The following is a 27,946-nucleotide window of genomic DNA, read 5'->3' as shown; positions in this document are numbered from 1 at the left end:
ACATATAAGAATAAAATATGTATTTTAGAATTTCTTATTATTTCATATGCTGGGATACAACCAACACACACACACACACATAAATTCTGAGTTTGAATTACCCTTTAATCAAAACTCACCTTATACAAAGATTTTTGAAAAAAAAAAGTTTTATTAAGGAAAAGTTGTTCCAACTCTAATAAAATCTGCTTAATGTATGCTCTAAAGAATAAATTTCAGCCACTGTATTACAGTTGTATATTTAAAAGTATGCCCAGACTTCTTAAAGTGAATTTTAGAAACACTTTTGACAGTTGTGAGTGTGCCTTCCCACCGGTACTTCAGTGAATCATTGGTGTTTATATAAAATCCCAATGGCCAATCCACTGGCCCAAGAACACTTGGATGCCCATCAACCAAGCGCGTGCTTTGATTTTATTTTCTCCTGAAGTAATGACAGATTTGGCAGAGCTCCCATAATTTCCCCAGTCTCCCAGGTGACCCATGGGTCTGTATTATAAGATGGTTGTTCAAGATACAGAGTCATACCCAGCCTACAAAATAAAGACACCAGGTCTACTTATGAATCAGATCAGAACAATAGTCTCATTAAAAGCAGTCTGTAACTGTATTAGGGCAATACACCGAGGATCATTTAAATCTAAAATAATGTTTTGCCAGCAGCATTTGGTGCCTGTTAGAGGATCATTAGTCTTGTGCACAGGCACACAAGATGCTCCACCAGGCTGACCTTAGAGACTTACATGTAATTATATATCAGAAAAAGAAACTATTTCCCCGCTTTCAAGGGAATGCCAATTGGTCTTTTTCTCCCCTGTGAACTGCAAAGCCCAACACTAATATAGCTAGTTCATATTCAATAAGAAAGACAGGCTATAGTCAGGATGACTATGCCAGTGTGTTCTCAAAAAACCCCTAAATTCTCTCCCGCAATAGGCAAACCAGAGCTGATAGTCAAAGCTCTGAATTCTCTCCCCCTCTTCCCTCTACAGGAACATAAGCAAGCCAACTCAACAGGCCTAATTGCCATGGCAACAACATGCACTCTGATTATGAGTGTGTTTGTTTTTTAAAATGACTCACAGATTGTTCCCCCAGAAGCCCCAGACACACAGGTTTCTGGCTGGTTTATGAAATGCATCTAAAGTTTTCTTGCAAATTTCTTGCTCCTATTAGCATATCTGGTGCAATGGAGAGTGATCCATCAAATCAAACATACTCTTTTCCTTAAGGATAAAAAAAGAAAAAGAAAAAAAAAAAACCACGTGGTCCCTTAAACACTACAAGATTAATCAATTTAAACCTCAGGTTTATAATGAAATTAATTTGAGTTTGTACACTGGAGATAATTAATCTGTTCCTAATTTAAATAATTAAGGTATTTCATAATGTACTTTTAGAGATCCAAATGAAATAATCAGGCAAAATAAGATCTGTAGTAAAAAACTATCAAATAAAATAACCCAAATATGGGGGTATATGCATGGTCAAATGTAAAGTATTACAAAATAATATATGTAAATCTTAATACAAGATGTTTTAAAACCAAGGTACAAAATAAAATCATTAATTTAATCAATTTGAACATGAAAGAGTCCAGACATTTGAAAGAACATGAACTACTTCCATTTATTTTTTTTTCAACAAATATATTTAATACCATCTATGAACTATGCACATTGTTTATAACCAAAATATCACAATAGGGCTTAAGGAAGACTATTGTCTTAGTGGAGACCAAGGCCATGGGCATGGCTGGGTGCATTCTCTTCTCTCAGGAAACTCCTTCACTGCTCAAGGCACCATTCTGGGTAGATCTTTCATTACCTAAAAATCATAACCTGATGATCATATCAGGCCTGAAATTCAGAGTCCTGACTTTGGTACAATAGTTGACTTGCTCAAAGAAAACATATGCTGATAATTTTAGTCTGTTGATTTCCTCTGTATGAAACGGAAATAATGGGGCTGGGGATGTGGCTCAAGTGGTAGCGCGCTTGCCTGGAATGCGTGCAGCCCAGGTTCGATCCTCAGCACCACATACAAACAAAGATGTTGTGTCCGCCAAGAACTAAAAAATAAATATTAAGAAAAATTCTCTCTCTCTCTCTCTCTCTCTTTAAAAAAAAACGGAAATAACTTTATTTTAAAAGAATTTAAGTAGAAATTACTTATATAAAGCTATTTAAATCCCTTGATTCTAACATACTACATTTTGTGTACAAATGCATGCGCACGTGCACAAACACACACACACACACACACACACACACATACACACACCTATACCTAGTCATTAGAAATTACACTTTCTGAAGAGCTACACATTTTATGTACACTGACAATAATATGTTTGTTTGTGTTTTTTTCCCTCTAGAGTTTAAAGGTAAAACCAGAGTGACTATCAGTCAGGATAAACTGGAGTATACTCTGGTAACAAATAAACTGACTTAATACTGTTCTCACAACACCGCTGATTTCCAAGGAATGTGCTTGCAGCCTGGTCTATAGCTTCCTCATGGAAGTGACATACACCACTGTGCTTACATTGCCCTAGCTGATGCAAGGCACATGGCCATACTTTGTATAAATTTCTTACCAGTTGGGAAGGAGAACTGGAAATATTTATGGGTAAGTTCAGTGGATTTCCAAACAAACAGTGCAAGTCTGAGACTGGCACTTCATTAAGAGAAAACATGGACATCTGACTATTCCAGGAAAATGGGCACCCTTAGTTGTCCAACTCCAAGGTCTGAGTCCCTGTGGTTAATATTAGGCCACAGCAATCACTTCTGCTAGAAATTGGCAAGAATTCTTTGAATAAAATAAAAGAAACTCCAGTGCAGATCTGTAGTAACAATTACAGAGTAATAGCTACCCTTCTTTAGTAATTAACCCAGGTACCATGCTAAATAAAATTTTATATACATATAATCTTCTCCAGACAAAGTAGGTATCATCATTATTTCCCATTTTATAGATGAAGAAACTGAGGCACAGAAAGTTTAAGCAACTCGTCTAAGTGTGACTGTGTCTCCAACTACTTTGCTCTCCTATCAATTAAGCCTTAGGATTATTATTTTTCTGTTAGTGTATTTTAGAATTATTTTAAGGCTTATAATGTAAGACTTTTTTTTTTTTTGCCTAGAAATTCTCTCCTTTTCTTAGTTAAGCTTTTCTTATTTTAATTTAAAAGTCTTGGAGTTGTTCAATATCAACTTTTTTTCTCCCCAAAGGGAAAGAAATAATAACACTGCTAGGGAAATGGCTTAATGCCCGTGCACAACAATGTCCCCAGAATACAATCCACATTCATGAGTTTAAAAGAAAAATGGCAAAGGATCAATTCATTTCTCCCAGGAAAACCATGCAAATGACAGATTTTTTTTTTCTTGTTTAAATGTTTTTACATTTTTTTTCTGTCCTACACAGATCAGATAAATACTCACCTTAAACAGAGCTCTGTTGGCAAAGCCTAGAAATTAACTTTACTTTCCTGTTTAAAAATGCAAATATAAGAGTAGGAGGTGCTCAGTCATTTATTACAGAAAAAGCACTCCTACCGTTAACGCTTAGCCTGATACGATGAAAATGCACAGCAATACACCTTGGAGACAAGCAGTCAAAATACTAATGACAGCAAATGCACTGAACTCTCCCTTCCTCGTGGCTGCTGCCTCACCCAATAAGCCTTGGAAGAGAATGCCCAAGAAGGAAGCAGGAGCCACACTGGAAACGCCACACTACTTGGTGCTGCCTCTGAGTTGGGAAGTGGAAACCTGTCATCTAAACAGCTCATGATCAGGAATCCCAGAGATTATTCATTCCTCTCTTACAGGTGCTGTAATCACCAAAATACAGGCCTCTCTAGAGAAAACAAGGTTTTCATTTATGTCAGACGGATACCAGTCATAGAATCCTTGGCCTTTTGAAGCTCATTACTCAGCCCAGGGTGAATTTTATTTAGATCAAATTGATTTAAATGACCAGGCAAGAAGACTCATTTAATTATATATATTTTTTTGACATTGCAGAAACACAGGGCTAGTTGTCTAAATTAAATGCCATTCCTATTGCTTTTTTAGGACTTTCTGGAATATTCTATTTAGAAAGATATTCCTTATTTTGTCTTTCTTCAGCCTTGTGTGTTTTCCTCAAGGAATCTTTACCTAAACTAGATCATCACCACCAACAAAAACAAAGTGTGTGTGTGTGTGTGTGTGTGTGTGTGTGTGTTTCTCTGAAAGGGAAATGCATGGAAACACTTCCATTCAAAGTTGTGTGATTTTGGTAAGTTATTTAACTTTTTTAAGACTTAGTATCTTTACTGATAAAATGGGAATACTAGTAGTGGTGACTGGCTACGAAACAACCACCAACCCCTTCTTTCTTGCTAATAGAACCTTTTTATAGTCCTTTTTTCCTGGGGTCTGGTGACCTTGTTCTTTAGAGATGCTGGGCTGCTCTATGGCTTCAGGAGGAGACTCCTAAATGAGTCTTAAACCCCAGTGGTTTGATCTACCTGGTCACTAACACAGAAGGCATATGAGTTGGGAGGGGAATTCTGCTGGAGACTGCTTTGCTATAACTTTACTAAGAACAGCAGAGAATAATTTAGCCCTGTACTATGCTTCTACATATTGATATCTGCCTTTAATTCTGAAACTGGAGTAGTCATCTTGACACAGTGAGGGGAGCTCGATTAATCAACCCATTGAGGATGTCAGAGAGGGAGAAAGGAAAGAATTTAGGTTGCTGAGGACATTGTCCAGCTACCACATAACAAGCTCTGAAGCTGCCCTCCTTTCAAGTCTTGAGATAATATTCTATTGTTTAAGCCATTTTGGTAGGGCATTTTTCCCCCATGAGTAGCCAAAAGTATTCTCGTAGAAAAAAACTATCCTCATCTCTTGAGTTATTTTTAAAACTAGCTGAAAACAGTAATGTATATAAAGTATCAATCACAAATTCAAAGTTCAATAAATAATGATTCTCAACTTGATTCTTAAAACATCTTCTAACACAAGTACTTTAATCTGTATGGTTAGAATGATTCTTCTGGAAAGTTTTCCCTGGTTCCCCTAAACAAAATTAAGGACATAAATCATTGCTTTCCTTTCTTTATTCACCCAAGAGATAATACCAAGGACCTAAGGTTATTTTAAACAATAAGGATGGTGTTTAATTCAGACAACAAGCCCTGTAGAGCTGATTGCAATGTAGGAAAATAATATAATTAAATGGAGTAGTCTTCCTGACTGTGTAAGTCAATTTGATCTAAAAAAATCTAACCCAGAGCAAGTACTCAACAGAAGGGCTAAGTGTTTTGCATTCGGAGTCCGCCTAGTTTAATTGAAAAGCTGCTTTCTGTAGAGGAAAGACATATTTTAGATTACCATACATGGATGTTCAAAAGTCACATTTCCTGGGCCTTTCACCTCAGCCTTACTTCAGAAAGGCATTTGCATCTTCTGCTTGGAGACAACTCCCCACCCTAGAAATTCACCTGGCCAACTCCTTACCATCTTATTAACTCCAGGGTCATCTTATTAACTCCAAGATCACCCAACAAAGCTGAGTCCCACTGACCACCACGATCATATGCACAATCTCTATCATTCCATCCATTTCTACAAATATTTTCTCATTTTGTAATTTCTGTCTGTGGGTTCCAGTCCTGGCTGATTCTAATTTAGTCAGTCTGGAGTGAGGCTGAGACAAAAATTTTTCAAAGTACCCTTAATGATTTCTAATGTGCAACTAGATCTAAAAACCACTGGTGTGTGTGTGTTTATTGAGTCTATCTCAAAATTAGAATGTAAGTTCCAAGAAAACAAAGGACTGGCTTGTTTTGTTCACTGTTCGTCTCCCTGGCATCTAGAAAGGTGCAGGGCACATTGCAGACATTCATTTAAGACTTGCAGAGAGACAAACCAACTGAATTATAATAATTTCTGTATTTGTCTGTTTTCCCCAGTACTCTGTGAGCTAAAGGACAAGTACTGTGTCTAGTTCACTCTAAATCCAAAAATGAGTCACTCAAGAAAGTTCATCAAATAAATGGATGATAAACAAACTGCACTGTGAGACAAGGATGAAACCAGATGTGACTGCTGTCCTCAAAGATCTTACCATGTGGTTAAAAAGAAAAGGCATGCAGAAATATATTCTACATACTACTTCCTAGTCATATAGAGGAATGAGTTAAATGCTGTGATAAAAGACCAAAGAATGATTTCAAAGGAGGCAAAGACCATTCCTTAGTGGGGAAAAAAGGAAAGAATCCAAGAAAGGCACCACAAAAGAGGTAACATTCAAACTGAGCCTTCCAAGACAAATGGAATCCGTCTACTTGGAGAGGTAAGCTGGGGTCAAGTATAGGGTGTCTCTCTGGAGCAGAAAAGCTATTCCAGGGAGAGAAAAAAACACAACCTACAAATCAGCCCAGCTGGAGGTGAGGAGGGCCTGAATAAGACACCGGTTAGCAATACAGAAAAGAGATAGCATCAGGATGTTTTCCAATTGCAATGCCAAGGGCTGTGCTACATTCCACAACACAGTCACGCAGTAAGGAAAATAGTGAAATTAAGTCTTTGTAATTGAGGAACTGAAAGAGGAAGGTGTCACTGATAATCATGGAATTAGGTGAGGAGATGGTTTTGAGGTGTGGAAAAGGCAATGTGGAGCACCATCTTGGATGCATGAGCTTTTACCTTTGGTGGGTTGGATGTTCTGGTGAGTTTACAGTCACCTCACCAGGTGTGCAAGCTCAGAAAGTAGGTGAGAGAACAGATTTGGGACTGCCCCATGAATGGCAATGATTGAAATCACAGGAAATGATGTAATTAAGAGAGAGGGAGTAATTAAGTGAACCAAAGAGGAACCAAATCTTGAGAATACTCATATTAGAAAGCAGGAATTGGAGTTAGTGAAGAAGCCTTCATAGAGGTAGGAAGAGAACTTACAAGAGAATCAGCAGAGGTTACAAAAGTTAAGGGGAAACTGATGGCAGCAGGTTTATTATTTTTTATTTGTAATTAATTTATGAGTGTATAAAAAAGTAAGCATGTTTATAGGCAAAGAGGAAAGGACCAATTAAGAGAAGAAACCAAATATGTAGCAAAGAGAAAATTATGTAAGATACAATCCCTTAGAAAATAAGAGAGAATGGGATGGAGACTCTATGTAGATGTTCTTCCCCTGGTTTAAAAGAATGTTGTTATGTTAATTTGACCTAAAGAAGGAATTAGTGAAGCTATGATCTAGATATTTGTGCTCCACTCTCTCCTCCCCATTCATATATTGTCATCTGTTCCCCAATGCAATTAGTATTGGGAGAAGAAAACTTTGGGGAAGTGATTAGCTCATAATTGCCTCAGGAATGGGAGTGGTACCCTTAAAAAGGAGGCCTTTGGGGCTGCTAGCTAGTCCCTTCCATCAGATAAAAACACAAAGAATGTATCATCTATGAGAAACAGGCCCCTATCAAACATCTAATCTGCTGGCACCATGATCTTGGACTTCCTGGCCTCCAGAACTGTTAGAAATAAATTTCTATTCTTTATAAATTAGCCTGGTAATTTGATAGAGCTGTCTGAATGAACTAAGACAAATGAAGACAGAGAAATTTTGAAGTGACAAGAAAGGAGATTAAGAAAAACCGAAATTCATACCTTATCAGAAAATGAGAAGGTGAGGTCACCAATAATGAATAAAGGGAGTAGCAACCTGGACTGAATGGTTTTCATTGAAAATGCACCGAGGAGAGTGAAAAGTGAAATACAAAAGAAAGTAGGAAAGGATTTTCAAGGAACAGGAATGACCCTGCTGACATAACAATGAATCCAGAGTGGAACCAACCTACCCAGCTTCCAGCCCTTCTCTATTACCTATGGCACCTGGGAGATCAGGGGGATGGCTGGCCCCACCAACCAGGCATGCTGGGGGGAAGGGAGGCCATGGAAAGGAAGTCCAAAGACTGCTTTCACAGTCTTTCTATTAAGAGCTCCTCTATTTGCAGCTATTTGCCAGGAGATAAAAGAGCTGGTCCTGCCTTATCTCAAACCTCAGTGGATAGTGGTACCACTTCTAAGAAAAATGTTAGCACTAAAATTTGATGATTGAGCACTCTCTTTTTAAAGATTTAATGAAGCTCTCTAGAGCTTGTCTGAACACTGACTCTCATTTAACACAACTTTTTTCTTTTAACATAAAGAGCTTTCAGGAGACCTCTCATACTTTCATCTGAAAAATTAAATCTCTATTCTGCAGTACCTTCCTTATACTACAACAAATTTGGACACAAAAATTGCATATTTATATAAGGCATTAAATTTAAACATTACCCCCCTTTTCTGAACAAAATAATTTAGTCTTACAAATAATTTTAAGAATGACAGAGAATAAAGATTTTCTCTATCCATTTGCCCTAATATGGCAGGAAGAAAAATGGAGTTTGAATTGGGAGATGATGGATTAATCAACTGTATAACTTTCAATTCCAGGCCTATTTCATTATCCATCATGAAGTGGTTGATAAAAGCTAGGTCATGCCAGGCCATTTTCAGTTCCTGCCATTCTACCATGTCCAAGGCCAGGGACTAAGTCTTATTTATTTATTTTTTTAGGTTTTAATTGAAAAATAATAACTTTGCATATTTATGGTTACTATATGATATTTCCATTCATGATTGAGCACATACATGAAATGATCAAACCAGGCTAATTAACATATCTATCACTTTAAGGGCAGAATTTCAATATAGTTCTATAACTCTCCTATCTACCTACTCTAGTAAAGCTAGGCACATGGGCTTTCCCAGTAATTATAGAACAGAGATTTTCAAATTAAATAAAATTGAGGATCATTATCTGCAAGCCCCCAATCCCACGCACACACCTGCCCATGCATAAATTAATAGACAGTCGTCACTTAGGAGCACTTCAAACCCTTTAAGGTCAATCAATGTCCGCACCCACACTGTGAGGCTCAGATATTGGAGCTAAGTCACATCTACATCCTGCTTCACTGGTTTCAGGATTAGGAGTGATATCTGTAGTGGAGTGGAAAATGAAACAGAAATGTTCTTTATTTCTAAAAGTGAAATTTGGATTGGAATCATATTTCATGGGTAGAAATTTGTTGTCTCAGAAACTCATTGTACTGTCTCACTGCTATAGCCTGTGGCAGAGACTAGTGCTCTCCATCATAAAGGATTTGAGAACAATTCAATACTTCAGTTTCTTCTCTCTTTTTCTGACTCTGATACCTGTTGGACATTTTTCTTATCCCCAGTAGCTTCATTAATGAGTAGGGACCAGAAAGACTGAAGCAGCCTCCCTCCAGTGACTCCTTGAGAGTAGCCTGGCCTACGACTTGACCAGCAGGGTCACTGGTATGTGTGACTGCCAACAATAAGGAATTTCACTGGTTCTTAACATTACCAGTTCACAGAAGCTATGAATATTTTCTTACTTTCTCCTTTGATTTTAAAAGTTACTTTTGAGAGAAGTATTATATTTGGGCAGGAATAAGACTTTTTTGCAGGAGATTAAATACAAATATTATGACATAATGTTAAGAAATTTTAAAATGTTGCCTCAAAAATAATCTGGTGAAAAATCAGTAAAGGATTTGAATAGATACTTTCTTGATAGATACGTAGCCAGTCTGTCCATGAAAAGGTACTCAACAGCACTAATCATTAAGAAAATACAAATGCAAATCCAAAGGACAATGAGATTCCACTTCCTATGTAATAGGATGTCTATTATCAAAAACAAACAAAAACCAGAAAATCATAAATAAAATAACAAATGTTGGTATGGGTGTGGAAAAACTGTAACCCTAGTAGGAATGTAAAATGGTGTACCTACTGTGGAAAACAGTATGGCAGTTCTTCAAAAAATTAAAAAGAATTACTAAAGTCCTATAAGTCTGCAAAGTTAAAGAAGGACTCTAACAGATACTTGCATACCTGTATTTGTAGTATCATAATTCATAATAATCAAAAAGTGGTCCAAGTGTCCATTGAAAGATGAATGGATAAACAGCAGGTGGTATATACACACAATTTAATATTATTTAGCTTTAAAAAAGAAGGAAATTCTGACACATGTGACAACATGGATGAACATCAAAGACAATAAAAAAATTATACAATATTTTTCTTAGGAAATTCCATTTATATGAGGTACTTAGTCAAATTTATAGAGACAGTGGAATAAAGATGATTGCTAGGGTCTGGAAGTCATTGTTCAATAGGTACAGAGTTTCCACTTCGCAAAATTAAAAGATGTTCCATGGGTGGATGGTGGTGAATGGCACAGCAATGTGACTGTACTTAAGATTACAGAATAATCCACTCAAGAATGGTTAAAATGGGATATTTTATATTATGAATATTTTTCAAAATTAGAAAAAGTCTTCTCCTTTGTCACCTTTGGAAGCAGTGACAAAGATGAAGAGCATGTTAACTTTTTTTTATGCCTCTAGGGAAGAAAAAATAATACTTGAGTATCTTCGGTGTACCATACACTCATTTATCATACACATAAAAGCAAAAACAAACCAAACAAAAAGCCTGGTTATGTGCTGCTAATCCTTCTTTACAATGAAAAAATTAAGGTTCATAAATTAATGTACTGGGTCAAGTAGTAAGAGCGTGGTAGGATTCAAAGGCAGAGCTGCCCGACTCCAAAGCCTGTGTTCTTTTTATTCCTTTGTGTTCTTTTCTTCTACCCACAGTAATCTTCTGTGAACAGGCTTTCTGCTTTGACTATAGAGCTTTTAGACTTAAAAGTTGGGTCTGTCTTCTGAAATAGGCTAAAAAAGTCAGTCAACCAAACACATTCACTACATGCCCACCATATGAGGCCCAGGGCTGGCCATGAAATAATGGAGTCATGTTTCCATTCAGCCATTGGCCATATGGCGGGGGTGGGGAGGAAGCCTACAATTAAAATTTCAATGTTGGTTGACTCCCTCAAAAGCCACTGAATACCCTGAGCAAAAGCAATGTATCTTCAATATCCCATATGGCCAGAATAAGTGGAAATAGTTTTCATTTTGCAGCGTAGGAGAATATTCATATTTTTCCTAAACATCTCACCATCCTAATTACTGATCTGCTGTTACTAACGTTCTGCTTCAAGCTGGAATTTAACAATTATGGAAATGTTTTGTGCTGTGAGGAAAACAGGCAGCTCTTAGTTGTTTTCAGAAGAGAAGGGGCCTCTTGACTCCACTATGTCTGTTGGCCAGGGTTTCATTTTCTTACTGTTGGATGAAACACTCACAGAGGAGTAACACGCATTTTCAATACATTCCCAAACAAAGCAGGGTGTTGGCATTATCTGCCGACTACAGCTTGTAGATGGATCAATACCAGAGGGTAAGCCCTGCCCTCATTCATGCAGCTCAGATTCCCAACTTTCTATTTCATTTAATGACTACAGCTTGATTATAGGACTGTAAGATCTACACTAGGCATTCTATCTAGGAAGATTATCTTACATATTTGACTTTAGGATGTAAACTGGAAGTGGAACTATGGAATCCTGACATGACTTGTTTTGCCTGTAGCTTTGATTCATTGAATCCTCAGATGAGCTTCATGGTTTCCACACCAGCAATACTTTGTCTCTTAGACATGGTGCCGGTTTACTTTAATGAGAAGTGGCCTCAGAAAAATAGACATTTTTTTCTTTAGTACCAATAAAAGCTTCCTATCTCTGAAACTGTGTTTCTACTCCACAAATTCTGAGAGGCCAAAGCAATTTCATGAAGATGGCAAAAAACAACAAAACAAAAAAACCTTTAGCCATTTACAACTGGCAATGGTGAACCAGGAGGAGGCATATACATTCTCAATTGGTATATTTGGTTATGAAAAACTTGTATTTTAAAAATTTGCGAGTGTTAAAATATGTCCTTTTTATTATTTTTACTCTACTATAAGCAGTTCTTTCTTTCCTTTGAAAAATTATCACCCTTAATTGTAAAAAATAAAACCAAGAAAAACCCTTTTATCAATGACCATCAATTGCTTAAACCCACTTTGTTGAAGAAACAAAGCTTGATTTTTTTTTTTTTAAATCATGTTACACTAGGGTATTAAACTGTTTCTCCTACATATCCTGCAAAGGAACCTCACAATCTCAGTTCTAGTCCGTTAGACCTATTTATTGCACTTTTACATATCATTCATAAATATGAACAAGTCACAGCCCTAGGCTCTCATTAATAGCATCCATTGCTTAGGAAAATTAAAGAATAAAAATTATCTCCTGCTTGGACTACTTCAGTCTATTAACAGTATATACAGGTAAGGAAATAACCCAGCTCACTTTTATATTTTGTCCCTGACCGAGGTTAACATGACCTAGAGATGAATAAAATCCATATAAACATAAAATCCATATGTACGCCAGTATTCGATTCTGGACAAGTTACGGTCCCCAGACCCGCCACGCTGCTTTGAATAAGGATGCAACTTTAGGATAAGACCTACTGGCAAATGGAAGCTGTTTCTGAGGTTACCCTGAAAGCAGCCGCACAGAGCTGAGGGAGGAAGACACCGTTTTTTGGTGTTTTTTTTCCAATGGTAAATACTGCCCCTCACCTACACAATTCGAGCCTTTGTTGGCAAAATCTTAGTACAGAAGGATCTAACTCCCCAAAAAGCCAAATCACAGCCATTACATTACAAAGCAGAAGACAGCCCCGTGCAATATGTAAGAAAGAGAATGCAGATTAACATTTTTTCCACCACTTACACCCCTAAACAAGAGGACTGCAACACTGATGACCAAACCACAGCTTCATAGCCCCAGTTTGATTTCAACTCAGCCCTGTTTTCCGTTCAAGAGAACTATGCAAACCGCTCCTTACATTTAGCGCGTTTTTTCTGGCGAGTCACCCAAGGTAAGCACTAGTGGATGATTTTTTGTTGTTGTTGTTATTGTTGTTGTTGTTAAGAAAATATGTCACAAATTTGACCATCATTCTTAAAAGCCCCTTTAAAAGACCAAGACTGATCATCCCCTAATCGAGAAGCAATGTTCTCAGCTTCCCTTAGAAATCTGCCCTAAAATCCACAGGCAAATGGTCACTTTCCTCAGTTAAAAAGGAGCAACATGGAAAAACGTCTCCTTTACCTTGGCTCCGGAGGCTCGGTCAGAGGAGAGTGGCTTTCCCTTCTCCGGAGCTGATCTGTGTAGGCGAGCTCCGCGGCGGCCCGCCCAGCCCAGCCCAGCCCAGCAGTAGTAGGAGTTGCCCACAGAGCGCGGCGGCGGCGGCGGCGGCAGCAGCAGCAGCGTCGTGTGTATGTGTAGCAGCTGCGGCTGCAGCCCAGGGACTAGTCCCCACCCAGCTTTGTCTTCAATCATCGTTCATCGTACAGGAAGCAGTGCATCTCCCACTTCCTCCTCTTTTTGGTAGCTGTTAGCAGCTTTTTCTTTGCTTCTCTCTTATTCCGTTTCAGAACTTACTCTAGTGGTTTTTGCCAGCTCTGGGCTACTGACAGTAATTTGACTGTAATCCCGGGGACCCCTTTGTCCCTCTGGTGCTGTTTGTACCTACCTTCTCCTTTTCATTCCTCATTCCTCACCTGCTAACTGCTTCCACAGACTGACCCAAGCAGCCACCTCTTTGTCATCTAAGCTGCTTTCTGAGCCTGAACTTGGCTTCTTATCTTCTTCTTGCTGCTGCTGCTGCTATTTTTATTGGGTCAACAGCCCCTGCCCAGGCTCTGGCCCTGATATCCAGCACCAGTCTAAACTGTTCCCTGATTTACAATGGTTCCTATCTTCGCCAGCTGGGAGCTGGCAGTTTCTTGATTCAGCATTTTCCTCTGTGGCCAACCTTCCAGACACTTCATTTCTCCAAGGTCTCACCACCACTGAGATTTTACTTAACTCACATGCTCAGAAAGGAATGGTAAGCCTTCTTGTGGAACGTAATAGCTAAACCAAGTCCTGTGGTGCTGCCTGTAGACCTAATGTGAACACATATTCTCTAAAGGCTTTCTTAGAGGATTGAGGTGGTACCCCATGCTATGGATTCCTAGCCCAGCAATAGAACCCTGGCCCCCACCTCTACATAGACTCACACTGGTAGGGCAGAGAGGACCCTCATGGCCCTCCAGGCCATTCATTTCAGAGAGTGGGTAGTGTCATGGATAAGGATAGAGAGTGAGGGCAGTCGGTCTGCCAGAGTTTGAATCCAAGCTGCCATTCCTGACTGTATGAACTTGGGCAAATCCTATAACTTCTGTGCACCTCAATTTCCTCATCTGCAAGATGGAGATGATTATAGTCATAACCCACAGTGGAAATCTGGGGATTAAATAAGACCAAACACAAGATGCTAATAATAGTTCCAGGAACATAAAAAGTATCCAACAAATATTAGCTCTTATTATTTTTAGAGGATATTGGAGTTCTGAGGTGGCAAGTAACCTGGGCTGTCAGTAACCAAACCAGGATAATGGTTGGTTTTCAAATCCCTACAGTTAGTATATTTACCATTTATCCCTAATGTACTCTTGATATTCAACTTGTGAGTCATCCTCCACAAGTACTAACAGTGTGCTTTGGGGAAGCTACAGATTAAACACAGGATTGTTTTAGAGGTCAGGCAATGCAGTTAAGAGACCCCTACTTGGAATCAGTGCCTGGAAAGCTAAACTTCTGGGCAATAGAGTTCCCAACTCTACCTTTTTAAATTCAGTCTTGCCTTAACTCTCTAGCAAATAAACCTACAGAAAATATTAGAAATGTAGGGTTGATGCAGGATAACCCACCAAGTGAGTCTTCCCAACACACCTTGGGGACCAGAGTATATTATCTTGGTAGGTACAGAATTTTATTTCTATGAAATGTTCCGAGACAGTCCTATGATGCCCTTTGTTTTGATTGGATGTTCTATGGACAGAGTTTGCTTATTGTTTCCTGGAAAATTTTCATTCAACAGGACCCTGCTGTGAACTCACTGACATCTAAAAATCACAAAATAGATTTTTAAGATTAAAGCTGAGGAACACCTTTGAACCATCAACAAATAGAATTATAGTATTAGAAGAGGATTTCTCAAAGATCCAATGTAATGTGAGTTACCACCAAATCAGGAATCCAGGTGCCAAAGGTTATCGGGAGCTTCTAAATTTAAATTTCAATATACATGATGCCAAGTTTTTTAAAAAAGAAAAGCGTGTTGTTAATGGTTAGAAAGATTATAAAAATATGTCTTAAGGTAATTTCAGATCTGTGGATTCTGGTATTAACTTTGGACTCAAATAGTTTTTTTTTTTTTTTTTTTTTTTTTTAATAATTGTCGCATCCTTTCTTTCTTCTGTCCCTCTACCCCACATCAGGAAGTGGTAGGTACTTGATATTTAAACCTATAAAGGAAAGCCTCTTTTGAACAATAAAATTGCTAGAAATTTAGCTTGTTGCCTTCTAATCATTCTTTCAGCTCTGGCCATAAAACTCACAGTAGGTTAATCTGGCCATTACCAGGAGGTGCCAACCAAATTCTCTTCAAAACTCAAAAGTAGATTTTAAAATTTTTCTCTTCCTGTGGTTGACCTCTTTGCTTTCAACTGATTCTAATACCCTCTTTTTCAGGAAAGAAAGGGAAAGTGTGGGGGTATAGACAGGCCAGGAGAGATGATGAATCCAGTTGATAGCATGGTAAGTACTAAGTTTGAAAAAATGGTCATTTATTTTAGGAAAAAAAAAGATAGAATTTCATCTCACCATTTAAAGTTCGTGCCTTCAATTACTAGGCATGAACCTTAGATCTTTAGTCAACCCAGAGACAAAAGCCTATATAAATTCTAGCATTCATCAGTGCCTGTATTTGCAGGCATTAATAGCTGTTGCATTTCTTGCATCTACCCAGTAGAGGAGGATGTTGGTAAGAAGAGAACATCATTTTGGCCTGTGTCCTGCCTGTGTTGTTGAGAATGCTGGCTGGATGGTCTTTGGAGCTCTTACATTTCTATTCCTCAAGTCTTAAACATCATCTTCATCCAAAGCCTATTCCTCTTTCTATATTTTCTGCTTTATGAAGCATATACACCAGTTGCCCACAGCAGTAATATATGAACAATCTCAGAACCTTTCATCTTTGTTATCCCAGTGTGGTTCCTCAACCTTTTATTAGCACCTCCAAATTATCTCTTGGCCCAAACTCCCTCTTTTCTTCCCCTCACCACTGTCTTAATTCCAGAATGCTTTAGGTTTCCCTGCATGACTGTGACACTCCCTACCTCCCTCCTACCTCCAGTCTCTCTTCCAAGCCATTCCCACCAAAAGTACACTCCTAAAAATGAAGCTTGATCATATCACTGCCCTGTTATAAGTCTTCCCTTTCTCCATCCCCATTGCTCCTGGTATGCAAGCCTCAATTCTTTGTCTGGTACGCAGAGCCTTCCATGTGTCACCTGTCTATACACCAGCCTCACTGACTGCTGTCACCCCATGTCCATCTTCACAGCAGGGTCTGGTAAGACCCATGTTCCTTTCTCCTCTGCACCTTAACACATGCTATTCTTGTTCCTCCATGGTGTCTGCTGGTAACCCCTACTATCCTTCAAGACTCAGCTTTTCTCAGAAGCTTTCCCTGACCCGTAAGCAGAGCCAGTTTTGACCTCTGTAAGCACATGGTGACTTACTTGACTCTCCCTCCATTTCAGCACCAGTTGTTTTAATGATTTGATATAGGTCCATCTCACCCTTTAGTATTTGATCCCCTGGAAGTAAGGGCCATGTGTTGTTCACCTTTGCTGTGTGTGCCTACCTGACATAATAGTTCACAGATATTTATATATTGAAAAGACATAATTGGCAGAAATTCCAAAAGTGCTTTTGTATTTCTTTGGGTGCCTAGGGAACAGGAAAAAAAGAAAGTCTAAAATGAGAAGTTGGTCATGGGATAAGAAACAATAATCCCTCTATTTTTTTTTTTTTTTTTTTTTGCAATTGGCCTGCAGAAAACTATGCCACACACATGCCCAATTCTGAATATTTGTTATTTGGGCAACCCTACAGAATTCTGGGGCAATTTCTGACTGCATTTCTGCATCAAATTGCTTACAAACAAGCACAACAGAAAGGTAATTTAAAAAAAAAAAAGCTTTAAAAGAAATGAAAAAAATAAAAAAGCTAGTCTTTCCTTGCATCTATGGAGAAAATTTAAAGAGGCCAATTTATAAGCCAGAAATACTTCTTTTCACATATCCTCTGTACTCTCCAATCTTTGTCACCTCACAGCTGTCCCAGAACCCCTCTTATGCCAAACTCATATTCTCTCTCTAATCTTTTGGCAATAGTGTTCTCATCTCCCCTCCACTCCCGCCCTTTTCTCTCTCTCCCCCAGCTATGCCCAGCTAGTTCTTTACTCTTTTGATTGACTTGCCTTGTCTATGTGAGCCCCTCCCACTCTTCCTTCCACATTTCAATCGTGGTCTTTCTCTCCCTTTTTCATTCTGTTATCTCAGAAAAGAACCGTAAATTGTGCCAGTAAACCCATTCTTCTGTGCATGTATGGTGGTAAGGAAGTAAGACTGAAATGGGAATAAGAGTTCATATGCTAATAAATCTTGTTCACACATATACATTGATGATACACTTAATGACTTGCTTAATTGCTGTACCATATTAATGAAGAATTAATAAATTAATTATTAAATTGTTATTTTATCACACACACACACACACACACACACACACACACAAAAACAGTCTTGCAGGCATTTCTTGCATCAGCTAAAGGGAGTAGAAGCCCCTCTCAAGAGTTAAAAAAGGCATCATTGCCTTGATCTGTGTCACTGGATCGTCCCTCCTCTAGACATCTGAGCCTACCCCAGCTGTCAGGAGCCAAGAAGGCTGAATAATATTTGGTTTAAAGAGAGTGAGGGTTGGGGCCAAGCTAATCTTTCTTGAGAGTGAGTTGCTGGCTTTTACTAATGAAAAATGTCATTCTCTGTCTCTGTCCTACAAAAGTTGGTAGGACAAGGAGTGTGAGGAATGAGGGCCAACTCTTCCTCCAGAAAGAGTGTTAGAACCAGGAGTTCTCCTATCCATTAGGGCTAACTAGGGGGCTAAGTGGAAGACTGTGGAGCCCCCAGACTCTTCTCTGCTATTGCCTGAATGTCACACATGTGTGTATTGCATACTTTCAACCCTAGGGAGGGTATCAGTAATAAAGGAGCTCAAGAAACTTGCTTTTCTAACATCTCAGGGGAAAATAATTACAAGTGTAGTTGAGAAAGGAAGGAATGAGTGAGGCGTCCACAGGTTGATGGAAGTTGGTTTGAGGAGAGCTGAGTATGAAGTGTGAGGTCTTGCTGAAAAGGGCACTGGACTTAGAGGGACATAATAAGACAAAAGGCAGGAGAGGGGCAGGCAAGCAGAACCTAAGCTGCAAATATAAGAGAGCCATTGAGGCATGAATGAGGATCCAAGGGGTAGATGCTCCCCACCTGTGGGCTTGCTGCCATATGTCTGAAGTTCTAGACTTCCCATAAGTGGGAAATGTCCCTAACCCTCTATCCACCAGCAGAAACGGGAGCAGGTCTACTGAGTAGAATCAGCTGAAAACATTTAAAGCAAATTCATCATAAAAACAGAAACAGTAATTCTGTGAACTGAAACTTGTCCCCTCTAAAAAGTCTCTGAAGATCAATATAGAAATTCAGGGACAACAGGAAACGAGTAACAAGATCAAGAGGGAGTCAGCAACAAAGTGTGGCAGAGGTTAGAGAACATTGTGCACTAGCAGAGCCTTGGAAAAACAATCCTTTATAAAGAGTGTCAGAATTAAAGGATACAAATCAGTGCGATTAATATCACACAAGTAAATCATTTTGAAGCGTCTTGAGAGAAAAGCTATGCAATAGTAACTCCAAACATTTGCAGGAAAGGCAGAAAGGCAAAACTTGATTTTTTTTCGTGCCAAATATGCAGACTAGACAGGGTGATCTATTTTGACAGTAAATAGGTTGGCACAAGAGGCCAGGGAATTAAAGGAAATGTTTGAAGGCATTTTATTTTTGTGCCTTTGTTGATTTCCCTACTGTAAAGAAAGGGTAATCAATTTTCATAGATTTGCTTATGACCTTAATTCCTGACCCTCCCCTGATTTGTTTTTCACCTATGTTTTAGAATTTCAGAAACAGAACCATAGGAATCCAAGAGGATTGCTGAGTAAGTGTGGGCTGGTGAATGTATCTCCTCTAGCAGTGCCCCCTAGAGTTTAATAACTGGACTTAGCCCTTGCTGAGTCCTGGTCTTCCTGGGCCAGGTCTCCCATCTCTGCATATTCAACAACTTGCCCTGGACTTGACACTTTGCATGAGATCAACATGCATTAATTATATTCAGCTGAATCTAAGCAATTAGGCCCCATGGAAGAAAGTCAGGTATTATTGATCATTTGAAAATACATGAACACTCATTTTTATAAAATCAGATAAAATTCTAAGAGAATTAGCAAGCAAGCAACCAAGAGTACTTAAAATATTACCAAAAATATCTTTAGGAGTCAGAAAATGAGAAGAGGATGTGGCAAGGAGGAGAAGATGATATTGATTTTGGAAAAAGAAAGACCCCGAAGTGATAATATTAAGCCATTAGAAGAAATCTGTTCTTTACTTAGATGATAATGAATCCCACTATATGTAAAAAGCTCTTCTAAAGGGAAGTGTTTTCAATTGATTGCTTTTTTTGCAAGTCTGTAAACTTGGAAGGTACATTTTCAGTAAAGCAAAACATTAGAAATAACTTCCCATGAAGTGTTGCCAAAATGATTTCAGTTATTATAGTAGAAATTATTCAACATTCTTTAAGTCTTACTTATGTGATTGCATAGGGGAAGTTCAACAGAGAATTGTGTGATATACAGTAAATTTAGAAGTCTGAAATTATTGACTTGGCAAAATTTATCTATAAATAAGATTCCTTAGTGAATTGCTATTTTTACTGTTTTCTAAAAGAAAATGGCTGGGCTAGGAATTCCCTCTTCCACAAATCACCTTTTATTTATCTCGGTTGTAGCTCATGTCATAAGGCATTACTATTGCCTGTTTACCTTTCTCTATCCTCCTATGAAAAATACTAGAATACACAGGTAATGTCTTATGCAGAGGTGATACTCTGGTTCTTTGCACAGTACAAGCACATAGGACATAATAAGCATGTAATAAATATTGTGGCATATGCAAATACATGCAAAGTTACAAGTGAGGCACAGAGATTAATTTCTATCTGTAGGTTAACTTGTAATTCATACACATGAATAAAGTTCTACAGTATCTTATTAGTGTAGCAGATTATCAATTACAAATTGCCATTTATGGTTATGTTTTCAAATGAAGAATAGGTTACATGCTCAAGACCATTGTCATTGACTCCCTCCTACTCCGAATTACTGAAATCCACCCAGATTACAGGCAAGTCATTTGCTTACTATTAAAATATTAATGTATACTCCTCATAATGCTCTGCTTTCAGAGTTTTGCATCTAGAAAGATTTATATTAACTGAAAATTGACAGTATAAATATGAATAAAATTAAAAATAACCCCACCCAAACCATATGAATACACTTGGCACAAATTTGAAAAGAATGAAAAATTATATTACCTATACCCTCATTTAAGGATTGCCTGTAACAATTGTTTATATCTGAAGGATGTAGCAGTAATAACCACAGGTGATATAGGGAAGAGAATAAAATGTTCATACTGATAGCTTGAGAAAAACAAGATCCCAAGAAATAACATGTTCAACACAGATGGATTTACTCAATATATTAGCAAGATGTATCTCTCTCTTACTCCGTATTAACAGTCGAAGGAAATTCTTCAAAGATCCATTATCTCTAACAATCATCAGATGGGGAAAAAAGAACCTTTATGCCACTAAATTTCTAGGAAGGTAAATAGTGCTTACCTTGATCAGTCAGAGTCATTTTAAAAAATATTTTTATTTTTTTTTAATTATATATACATGAAAATAGAATGTATTTTGACATGTTATACATATATGAAGTATAACTTCCAATTCTTCTAGTTGTACATGATGTGGAATTACATTGGTCGTGTTTTCATATATTCACATAGGAAAGTAATGTCTGATTTATTCTACTATCTTTACTATTCCCATCCCTCTCCCTTCCCTACATTCCCCTTTATCTAATTCAAAGTACTTCTATTCTTCTGTACCTCTTGCCTCTAGTGTGAGTTAGCATCCACATATCAGAGAGAATATTCAGACTTTGTTTTTTGGGGATTTAGCCAGGGTCTTGATAGTACCTGCTACATAGTAAGGATTTACTAAATCTTTATTAAATGAATGATTGAATCTACAAGGATAACAGAACCTCATTACTCCTGTTGATGATATAAGATGAGTTTTATCAATACTAAGAGTCACAAATTCTGGTTGTGGTATAGATGGTGGAAGTAGGTGCCCCTCATTGACAGCAGGCTTTATGATGAAGCCTTCCATGTACCTTTGGTGTGAAGTGGTAAGCTTGTGTGCATGCCAGCAAGTCATATCTTTTGATGACCAGGCTCTCTCCCCCATTCCAAGGGAAACTGCTTCATGATGTAAGTGACTGGTTTTTCCCATTTGGTGTCATGGAAGATACTAATTTGTAATATACCTTTGGGGGGTGATAGAATAGAAAAATCACCCTTCCACCAATACTAGATTTGGGTATAGATGTTCCTAAGGCCACCGTCACCTTCTTATAACCAACCAAAGGGAATCACATTGGGTTTGGAGTCCCCACCAAGAGATATTTTCTACTGTGATTGGTTCTTTTCCTCTGATCATCAATAACCATAGGACAGTAATTTTTTTTTTTGTTTTATATGTGCCAGAGAGGACAAGAAAATTTCACAGGAATGAACAGAAGAGGAAATATACAGGAGAAAATCAGGAAAGAAAGGTTTATTTTTCTCATGAGTGCCAATTTTTAAATAAGATCTCTAAAAGGATAACTTAAATGAGAACCATATAAACAAAAGGCAATTTAATATAATTTTATTTTAAGGAGGAGAAATATAACAACTTGCTTTTTAAATTCAGTTAAAGAAAAAGGAAAGAAAGCATAAAACCAAAACAAAACCTGAAAGGAAAATAAAAGAAACTGAGGAGGGAAAATTGACCAAGAGATAAAAATGTTGCTTGCAAATCTCCAAGAAGCAAAATCCAATTCTGAATAGTATTACCCGTTTTTTTTTTTTTTTTTTTTTTTTTTTTGGAGGTGGGGGCCCAGGGGAAAAAATAAACTTTTACTTTAAAAACTGTAGGGATATTACTGAAATTAATTATTTGCTTTTTCTCTAAAATTGGATTTAATTTGGATATAATTTATATATTCAATATGCAAATATTTATTGGAAGTTTATTAGGTGATAGTGGGAGACAAAATAGAATAAAGTCATATTTCATGGAGTTTACCTAATAGGGGAAATAATAAAATAAATAATACAGTAAACCTATAAATACACAACTAAACTCCATGAAGAAAAACAAAACAGAGGGAAAGGCAACATCATGGTAGGAATGCATACAATATTTTAAATAGGATGATCAAAGAAGGATATTGGTTACTCTCTGATTTTTTTTTCTTTAATCTGCTTATTCCTCCACATTTTAAAATTCATTCTTAGTTCTTCTTTGTTCTGTGTCCAGGGTATATTTAAGATGGCCCCCAAGTAATCTCAGCTGTTCATATCCCTTGGGTGATCTCTTCCCACATTGACTCTGATCTGTTGACTCATAGATCAAGGTGGCCAAAGTGACAATGTGTGGTTTTCAAGGCTATATTTAAAAAGGTACAATAGCTTCAACCTTGGCCTCTAGGATTCCTCATTCTGGGGGAATCCAGGTGCCATATTGGGAGGATGCTTAAGCAGCTGTACAGAGAGTCTCCATGGAAAGCATTTTGTATCTCCTGCCAATAGTCAGCAACCATCAGAAAGCCCTATATATAAACCACCTTGGAAATGGAGCCTCCAACCCAAGCAAGCCTTCAAATAACTACATTTTGACTGAAATCTCAAGTGGAGAGGGGCTGGAAATACCAAGGTAAGCTGTTTCCAATATTCTGATCCACAGAAACTATAAGAAATAATATTTATTATTTCAAGCTACTGTGTCAGGGGATACTTTGTTATGCAATAGTAGTATATCACCCTGTCTCCTTCAGCCTCTGGTTTCCATCTGTGTTTGGCTGATGGGCAGAAAGTGAGGGCAGTGAGTTCCTTAGCATTCTGCTCTGGTCTTTGTTTCCTTCCACAAAACCACAGCTCTTCCGGGCAGCCCTATGGGTCTTCAGGACTGCAGCTGTTTGCACTGATGCAACACTAACCCCTTCAAGCCCAGGTGTAGTGTCAGATCTTGCTGTTGGTTTTCTTAACTCTGCATACACCCCTTGTAACTAGTTAGTTCATTCTCCTAAAATTGCATGCCTTTTATTTCTAGGCTAATACAAAAGTCTCCCTGTAGGAAAGGATATTTGGACAGAGACCTGGAGGAAGTGAGGGAGGGAGGCCTCCTAATATCTAGGGAAGACTGTTCATCAATTGCAAAGCCCCCAAGATTAGCGGGTGTGCTCAAGGAACACAAGGAGGTCAATGTATGTAAAAGGGAAAGCAAAAATAGGAGAGAGCTAGGGTATGAGGATGGGGAGGTAGTCAGGGGCCACATCAGATAGAATTTTGTGGATCATTGTTATATTCTGAATGTGATGGATAGCCATGGGTGGGCTGGGAAACCATCAGAACAGGGCATGAAATGCTCTGACTGGCATGGTAACACCAGAATATAGGCAGACAAAATGAAAACCAGAACATTCAAGAGGCTTTTTAGAATTTAGAAAGGTGATCGTGGCTTGGTTTAGGATGACAGATAGTAAAGGCAAGGAGAAGAGATAGGTTCAGGACTTACTTTCAATTAAGGCCGAAGAATTTGCTGCTGAAATGAATGTGAGGGAGGAGAATAGGAGGGAAAAAGGCTCTGAAGTGAATGACAAATGATGGAGCCAGGTTCTGAGATGAAAACAGAGGGGTTGCAGGGGACCCTTGTGGGGAAACAGGAGAAGATCACAAGTTTGCTCATCTAGACTACAAAAGAGAAAAAACCTATAGTTTTTTTTTTAAACCTATAGTTTATTAAAATAGGAAGATAAGTTATTTTTACAAAAATAAGAATAAAAAAGAAAGAAAAGAAAAACTATACTCATAGGGTAGCTTTCCTATCTCCTGGCTTATGAAAGTATTGCCATTAGAAAAGTTTAAAATCAAGCAATGCTTTCTCAATTTCAGTTGAAGGTGTAATCAACTCCTAAAAGTCAGATTATTAAATTCAGGAGCTAAACCTGTTCTGGGGGTCTAGAGCCCTCTTGTCTGTTATCAAACACCATCTACCTGTAGTTCAAGGATTTTGGCCCACTGAGGATTTTGTTATTGTGCCCATAAAAGATAATCTCACTGTTTATCCTCACACGACTTTCTTCTTTTAAATTTGACATCTGACTACCTGCAGCTGTGACAGGAAATGAGACTTAGCAGATACTTCTGCTTCTTTGGGGACAGTACTTTGTGCCCCACTTCCGCAGCCTGGGCTCTTCTTACCAAAAAAGTAAAGCTGCACCCCACCCAAATTGAGAGGCACTCTCCTGGCCTCACATTGGTTACCTGCTTTTCCTCCACACACTTGGAGCTTCAGAGAGGAAGAGGCGATCCGGCTGGGGCTGGGGCTGGTGCTTGTGTGTACAGACTTCTCCCTTGAGCCCTGCTGTAGAGCCCAAGGCAGTGCTGTGTGCCAGGACAAAAGGCAACGCCCTCCTTCTTGTGTCACAGTTGCCACCTGCTCACTCACCCTCACAGTCTAAGGTGTGCTTGTTGATGGCAGTATGCAGGCCTGTCTTGAGACCAACAGGCGTGTTTTTTTGTTGTTTTCATAGTGACCTCCATCTAAAAATTCTGTAGGCTTCCTGGAAGGGACACAGCTTACTGTGATAAAATGGACTTCTCCTCCCTTCCCCCCTCCGGTTACCATGGCAACTCTGAATGACTGATTTCCTGGTTACCATGTAAATGCAGTGGGATCCCAGCCACTGCACCACACAAAGACGTCAGTAAGAATAGTGAGAAAACAAAACAAAACAAATCATGTTTAAAAAGACAATTTCATCGCAGGCTTTCTTTTCTCACACACAAAAAAAGAAGAAGGGAACCAACTGTAATTAGAAATAGTGCTCTTCCCAAGGTGGGAGTGAGTGTGTCTCACATTGGAGGAAAAGACTGGAGAAAAATAAAAAGAAAGAAAGAAAGAAAAAGAAAGGGGGGAAATCCCGAGGAGGAGTTGGCATGGAGACAGGAAGACAGATGCCATTCTCAGGTGGCTAAAACCTTTCAGCAATCAGCCCGAGTCCTACTGAGAGGAAATCTGAAATATTTAACTGGAGTGAAAGAATTAAGTTTAGAGTAAAACAAAACAAAAAGCAGGTCTCATAGACTTTTTTAGAATGCTTTTGTTTGTACAATTTTAAAATTAAGACTCCATATGTACTCATGTAATGTTCAAATGATGTTGAATTTTTATTTCTATCCAATAACTTTGGAGAATTGACAACAAATGCAGCTATTTTCTATCTTCTTTTTGTTGATTTGTAATGCCCTCATATAATTGTGTGTCAAGAATTGATTAATCCAGATTTCTCTGATTTTCATGCCTGTGTATTATCTGTGTTTAGTAATATCTATGAAGTGCACTTGCATGTGAAAAAATTTTGTAAAACATCATTTTTATTACTCTAAATATATTTTTAAAACTAAAATTGTTGCACTTCCTTGACTTTTCATCATATCTTAGAGTCAAAGGGTTTCAAATTAATGTTTATTTCTTTTCCAAAATAATACCTTTCTGCCTTTTGACAAATATTTCATACATTAAAAAAATCTAAAAAAAAACTGATCAGGCAAAATTTCCATAACTTTACTGAAATACAATAAGAGCACTGTTGCTTTATATTAATTGGCAGTTGAATCATAAGGTCATTTTTTAATGTCTGTCTTGTCAAAGGTTGGAGCAGCAATGAGCTCAGGCCTCCCATGTTTTGTAGATATGGAAGGCATGATGCCAAGAGATAAAGTCCCTGAATCCAGGTGACTCTGTAGTACAAAGATCCAGGCCTTGTCTGTAATTGCCATTTCTTCCTGTTCTTTTAGGACTTACCACTCCCCCTTCCTAAAGTCAGCATGTCCCAAACTGGATCAATAGGTATCACAGAGGGAAAAGATCGGGATGGGGGATTCAAAGCTCAAATTATTTTGTAGAATCCTAAGTTCAAGGATATCAACCAGATTTATTTACTACAGGACTTGCCAGGGCTTTTGACATTCTGACATCTACAGTAACCCTCCAAGGAGGGGTTCCCTTTGAATATAGGGTTTCCCCAAAGTAATTGTCCATTGAGTACCATCTTCACAGAAATGCTCTTAGTTTTTCAGAACATACTTTGAGAAATGCTGGGCCAAATTTTCTCTAAAATCTAATTATAATTTAAAGCTATATGAATTTTTATTTGTGATTTAAATTTACATAATTTTTAAAAGTTCCATACCATGATCCTTAATGAGCCCATAAACAAATAGAAGCCACAAAAGATGATGTATCTTTTACAATATTTTAAACCTAAGTTTGTGAGCATATGTTTTCATTTTCAAGGTTTTGTTGTACCTTCTATAAGTCTTATAGGTGACATTCCCTAACAATAAAATCCACAAGAGCTCTAACTTAATTTTAGCAGAAATTGTGCCAGGGGGTAAGGCAGATGGGTAGCAGAGGGACATGGAGTGATGCCTTTTAGTTGGGGTTCACATGAAAGGTACAGTGAATTCTCCTCACAAGGAGCCACCAGTGATTAAGGAAACGTCTTAGCACTGAGCCCACTTCAGTGGAAATCTAATCACACCGACCTTTTGTAGAGTGACTTCACATATCCCCAGCTAGCCAAGGTTCGGGGAGAGGGGGAGGTTTGGACCAAATGTGCCATGGTTAACCAGACCGGATTGTTTTAGCAAACACAAATGACTAAAGAATTATGACATAGAGTGAAACATTGTTACAAGAGCCTGGTGCCCAGAGGGAAAGGAGAGCTGATGGGAAACACAGTTGGTGGGAGCCATTTGCAAGATAAAATTAGTTCTTGTGTTTACCTCAATAGGTTAAATGTCTTCAGTCAAACTGGTTGAGTAGCTGAGACGGCCATGTAAACAATGTGGGAGGATCACAGAGAAGAGAAGAGGACTAACAGGGAGAAGATAAATTTACTTTGCCTGAATTTCCAAGAGAGTCCTTGGGACCAAGGGAGCAACTGATATGATAGCTGAAGGTGCAAGAAGAGAAAGGGGGCTGATGGGGACAGGGGTAACTGGTAGTTTGGAGGCATGAAATTGGATAGAACACGACTGTCTCTGTGAGCCAGAAAGGATTTGGCATAACAGGCTGGAGTGTGTTGATGGGCACATTATGGGTTGCAGAGGTGGGCTGGGGCCAGTTGGGAAGTGCTTCCATGACACTTGAACCAATGTGGAAAAATGAGGAGCCATGGAAGATTTCAGTCGAGGATAGATATGACTAGGTCTGCAATTTGGAAAGACCATCCCATGACCATGTGGTTATCCATTCAACAAAAGTAGGGTGAAGATGAGAGCAGAATGGACATACTCCAAATATTTATTTCCATAGCACTTCATGGTTAGGTATCTGAGAATACCTGGGTGGAGGTAGGTAACAGGGAGAGGAGCAAGAAAGAAGAGGTCATGAATCTTCCTAAGAGTAGTCAGCCATGCCTTCATCCAAGCCCTTCAGCAACTATTCATTCATATTAACATAGCAGTACCATCTTTTCCCTTTCTTG

General features: G+C 38.3%; 1 protein-coding gene across 1 annotated transcript in view; it reads right to left on the bottom strand.

Annotated features, from left to right (window-relative positions):
* Window positions 1-13,248, bottom strand: part of Gng2 (G protein subunit gamma 2) — a 103,655-nt gene extending 90,407 nt beyond the window's left edge. Inside the window, exon 1 of the mRNA XM_076850284.1 lies at window positions 13,159-13,248. The gene's annotated coding sequence lies outside the window, so the exon portion shown is untranslated. The remainder of the gene's footprint in view (window positions 1-13,158) is intronic.
* Between the last annotated feature and the right edge of the window lie 14,698 nt (window positions 13,249-27,946).

This window comes from Callospermophilus lateralis, chromosome 3 (genome assembly GCF_048772815.1).
Source record: "Callospermophilus lateralis isolate mCalLat2 chromosome 3, mCalLat2.hap1, whole genome shotgun sequence".
Lineage (NCBI taxonomy): Eukaryota > Metazoa > Chordata > Mammalia > Rodentia > Sciuridae > Callospermophilus > Callospermophilus lateralis.
This window is presented reverse-complemented; position numbering and strand designations above follow the sequence as displayed.